Here is a 5,481-nt window from a genome sequence, read left to right on the forward strand (position 1 = left end):
CTATGGAATGAGTTGCCTTCGGATGTTGTGGAGGCAGCGAGTTTAAGAGAAAGATTAATAACTATATGAATGATAAGGACTGGCTTTAAGATTTTTTTAAAATTTATTTAATAGTTTTTTAGTTTATTTTAGAGGTTGTAAAAGCTTAGACTTGCTAGTCGTTTGTACATTTTGAGGAAATTTGGTTTTACTGTAGGAGTGAAATTGGAACTTGTGCATTGGTTAAAAGAAAACTTGAATACAGTTTTAATCTCTTTCAAATTGTCATTAAACATTACACAGTAAGACTAAATCGTTTTAGTTTTATAAGCTACATTTTAAAATTTAAAATCTGTGCATAGTTGTATAATTTTTTTATCACTTCTCTGTATAGTAAGTCCTGAATTGTATGTTTTTTTATTATCTCACAGCTTGCCAAGTTCATGAAAGTCTATGCTTTTTTTGTTTTTTTTGGTTTTTCTCTTATGGAAAAAAATTAATTGCATTATTTTGATGAAATTATTATTATTATGTTCCCAAAGTTTAAAAATATGTTATTCTTTATTTTGTGACATTACTGAAAAATAAAATTACCTTGATAAAATGGCTAACCGGAAATAATCCATTAAAATATTGTGTATCTCAAAACTGTCTTTTACATCAATCATTTGGAAATAGAGTAGTTGATTTTCTTTTCTACAGTAAGATTTCAGAACTTGAAAAGGAATTGCAAACAACTGGACATAACCTGAAGTCTGTAGAAGTTAATGAAGAACAGGTAAGTTTTCTTTCTTGTTTAGAACAATTGGTTTTCTACTTGTGTTTTTTTTTTTTTGGGGGGGGGGCACATAGCTTTAGTGGAAAGTGTGCAGAACAATTGAAAATTGTATGAAGTATGTAGCTATGTTATTGTAATTGTTTTCACTTCTTATTTGAATGAAAACAGCATACCTATGTCTTCCAACATCAGTTTATGTAAATGTTATTAAAATTAATAAATTTGTCATCAGGCATTTCTTATACTTCATGATTGCAAATTTGATTAAAATTGTTACATTTATGATTTTCGTGGATGCATTAGAGAAATTACAAAAAACTCAAACTTTTTATTATATAAGCTAAAAACTGACTAATGTGTGTGTGTGTGCATGACATTATTTGTAATTCAGATGTTGTTTATTATGAAATTGTTATTGTAATTAGAATTTTAGTTGACTCCTGTAAAGTTTATAGTGATACTTTGAATTTAAATTTACTTGAAGTATTTTAAGTTTGTTAATTTCAGTATTGTTTGATGTTTTTTAAATATGTTTGCTTTATAAAATCTAATACTCTTAAATTGTGATATGTGTGTGTATTGTACTCATTGATATGTAGGGAAATATTTATTTTTTCCCTTAAACATTACAACAACATTTTATGTATTTTTCCTTTATTTTGGTGGTATTTTACTTTTATGCTTTCTGAGTTTTTGATATGAAACAGATTAACATTTCTGAGTATAACAATATAAGTCTTATTTCAATTTTTATAGCTCTTTTTTTTTTCATTTCAAATTTACATTTTGATCATTGCAGTAATATGTTGATTGTAAATTAGGTTCATGGACATAATTGTAGTTTGAAAAATTGAAAATATTAATAAACATTAAAGCTAAAAAATTTTAGTTATAGGTTTTTATATTTTAGTATTTTCAATAGGGATCTCAAAAAAACATTTGCTAATTAGTCACAAAAAATAGTCATAGCAAGTTTGAAAAGTAATGATCTATTAAGACAAGTGTTATCTCAAAGTGAATTTTAAAATATTACAGTACATTTTCTGTTTTTCTGAGTCTAAGTTTTGCATTCTTCGGGAGAAGGAAGAATTCTATAGAATACATATTCTCTGCTAATGAGAGGGGGAGATTATATTGTTTTGAACAACATTTTTTCAAATGACATCTGTTCTTTTACTAAATGTAGGCTGTCCAAAAGCAAGAAGAATATGCACAACAAGTCCAGGAACTGACACAAAAGCTGCAGGAGGTATGGTGGAATAGCTGCTACACTAGGTAGAGGGTTAAAGTCATAACAAATGCTGTAGTGTGAATTATTGTTAAGTATTTCTACATGCCAACATTAAGCCTTATAAATATACTTGCATTCTACATAACAAACTATACCAGTAAAGATATAAACAATAACAACCTAACTGTCAACATTAATTTTTAGTGCCTGAAGAAGTTTATTGATTTCTTCAGTGTTGTACAGTATTGGAAGTAATTATGGAAATAATGAATGAAATGGATATAAAGCTCAAATATTAAGCATTTACACCCTTTCTATTGCATGTAAGTCAGATGCACTTGTATTGATAGTTTGCACCATGATTGGCTTTCACCTAACCAATCAGCCTACCACAACAATATAATACATATAAAGGTACAAGCTGTTGAACTACTCCCAATATTGTGGTAAATGCAATCTTGGTTCCCAGGACAGAAGTGTTGCTTTATAAATGTGTAGAACTCAAAGCTTTGGCTAGCGAAGGCTACTTCGTATAACAGTTTGAGGCGAACATTCATGTTTCAGTAAGAATGTTATGAAAAATAGAGTTCATGAAACTAGTGCTGTTTATAATAGAAGCAGTTGAGGTAGAAAACCAAAAGTCTTCAAATGTGATTTTTCAATATGGTATCTATTCTCGTTCAGTGATGCCCTCTGTTTGCAAAAGGATTGTAGCATGCCATGGGACAACCCTCCACCAACAAGAGCATGACACACCCTCCCAACTTATATGACTCCCTCTAGTCAATTTTACAAACTGTCAGTTCTCATGAGGTAGTTGTTGAGTGCAGACATTTTCAGTTGTGCTCTTTTTATGTATTAATTTATTGTTTTTTGCAAAATATTGCTATAATATTTATTATTATTTTGCTACAGTTAGTGTTCTGTAGTTTTTTTGCCACATTAACTTTGTTAGTTTTTTTCATCTTTTTAAGTTATTCACAGTTGACTATGAATTCTGAAGTTTGTGTTATGACTTCTGATTCCTCTTTCCACTACTTTGAATGTTGTAACACAGGCTTCATTTTGGAGGGGTCTTGGCAGAGGATTTTTTTGCCATCATTCATCGAGAGATTGATCTTTATATGAGTTGACCTTCTCCCGATAGTGTTCAGGTTCCTCCTATATTGTCCAAATCTGTTTGTGATTATGAGGATTTTGATAGCATTTTACCCCCACCTCATTATGCCATGTTTTCCCAAGCCTCCCCTGTAGAATCTGCCAGGCATCCCTCAGCCATTTCATATGATCCTGTTCCTTTCTTGTTACATGGTACTATTATTAGAATACATTGTTTTCCCTCGTTTACCTAATATCAGGGTACATGCTGAACATTTTGTTTCTCAGTTGAAGGCTGGAGCTAGCATGCCTCATCCTCCATGGGCTTTGACTTATCATCAGGGTGATCAACCTTTTCTCGACTCCCAGCAGCTGGAGTCGCTTTTGCCAGTGTGTGGGGCTGACAAATGGCTCCTTTTCTCTGTTGGTCTGTCTTTGGAGATATTTCTGAGGTTTTGGAGTCATGTGTGGAATCTGTGGGACAACACTCAACTCTTTCTTCTTTGGTTCCTCATTTGTCTTATCCCACTAGCATGCCCTCTCCCATACCCGTTTTCCATCCTGTTCTTTGCCAGTTTCTACCACTAGGGGTTCAATGTTGTGTCGCATGTCTCAATGTTGGGATCGTCATCACCAGCAGTTCTGGTTACAATCAGGTGGTTTCCAGTGTGGGCACATTTGGCCAATTTTGTTTACCAGTGACAAGAGCTCACTCCCAATCCATGGGTGATCTAGGTTTTGTCAGATTCACTTTTTATTCACTTTCTTTCCCCCTCCTCCATTGTTTCCTGTATCTATATCCTTTATGTTCCCTCAGGATCTCGCTACCAGTCAGCATCTATCTGAGGCTATGCAGACTTTTCTCTCTTAGCGAGCTGTCGACCCTTTCCCAGGCTTTTTGTCATCTCTAAGAAAACTGGGGACTGGTGTCCTATGATCGATCTGTTCCACTTCAACCAGTCTCTGGATCTTCCCTGCTTTACTATGGAATCCTTTCGCACACTTTGGTGGACTTTTTCTCAAGGTTTGTGGATGACCAAAGTAAACGTCTTGAATGCTTATCTACATATTCCTATTTATTATTAGTCCCAGTGCTACCTTCGGTTTGTCCGCTATGGGGTTGTGTATCAATTTTGCAGCTTGCTTTTCGGAATTACTTCAGCATTGTAGGTCTTTTGTCAAGTAGTCAAATCCATCACCCAACTTATATGTGCTTGATGGTTGCGCTTCCACCACTATATGGATGACTGGCTCCTGTTAGCTCATTTCAAACTGGAGTCTTCTCAACACTCATTTGTTATTGACAGAAGCAGCTCGTGTTGGTTGGATTCTCAAGTCTTTCCTAATGCCTAGCCAATATTTTGTCCACTTAGCCCTTATAGTTTCCGGAGCCATTTTTAAATTCCTTTGTGCGTATAGTACTATATTACATTCAAATTGTAATTAAACCACTTTACTGTCAATGTATTTAAGGAAATTAATATTATCAAGTACTTTATAATTCAAAGTTTTATGTTATATAAGTATTATTTCCTTATTTCACAAAGAAACATCTAAAACAAGAATTAAAAACTGCAGCTTTTGTTGTTATCATCAGAACAAAACCTTGTCGAAACGTTGTACATTTGCTGTTATGTTAAACTTATATTAAAGTTTTTCTTCATTACCCATTCAAGCCGTCTCCAGCCATTATTAGTCTGAAAGTGGGTTCCTCGTCATCAAATTTGAATCCTCTATTGGCTTTCTCAGCCATTTTCAAATATAAAGTTGTTATATCTTTCTTTGATAAAGGATGGCATAGAGGTAAGTCGAGTCTTTAGTCTGCTCGAAACTTCATATTTTTTTAGACTCAAATATGGCTTAGTTACTAAAGTTGATAAATTATAATTGAGTTCTATCATATCAATATTAGTCATTTATGATTTTTTTTGGCTATTCAAATGTATATATATAAAACCTAAAAATTATTTCATTTCACATCCTCCACGTGCAAATTTCTTAAGGCTTAGCAAACTATGACAAGCAGCAACCAAATGCAAAGGTCATAGCTAGAAGAGATAATTGTTTGCTTTACTTCTTTATTTACTATTTTATATTTTAAGAAAAATAAGTACAAGAACTTGTTTGTAAATAGTAATAATCTTCATACATATATAATGTATATTAATTGAAATGTGACTGTATTTTACAAAATAGTAGTCCTCTAAAACACAGCAAAGACTGGTCACTTTGTAAAGGCTAAAGGTCAGTTTTATATTATTGGATACGGTAACATGAGTGCACATGCAGCACACCATTGTAATTTCTGTATTTTTGGCCAGGCACGGCTGAAAGGTCAATATAATAAAAATAATAAAATATAATGTAAATGTAATAATGTTATGAGATTTAAGCT

At 32.7% G+C, this 5,481-nt stretch overlaps 1 long non-coding RNA gene across 2 annotated transcripts in view; it reads left to right on the plus strand.

The window, feature by feature from the left end:
* Window positions 1-605: 605 nt before the first annotated feature.
* LOC106467919 overlaps window positions 606-5,481 on the plus strand; it is a 17,205-nt gene continuing 12,329 nt past the window's right edge. Inside the window, exons 1-2 of one of the 2 annotated variants that reach the window (XR_002612507.1) lie at window positions 606-757; window positions 1,944-2,032. This is a non-coding gene — a long non-coding RNA (uncharacterized LOC106467919). The remainder of the gene's footprint in view (window positions 758-1,943; window positions 2,033-5,481) is intronic. The other variant, XR_001291364.2, reaches the window with a different exon arrangement.

Source organism: Limulus polyphemus, unplaced genomic scaffold, assembly GCF_000517525.1.
Source record: "Limulus polyphemus unplaced genomic scaffold, Limulus_polyphemus-2.1.2 Scaffold2795, whole genome shotgun sequence".
Lineage (NCBI taxonomy): Eukaryota > Metazoa > Arthropoda > Merostomata > Xiphosura > Limulidae > Limulus > Limulus polyphemus.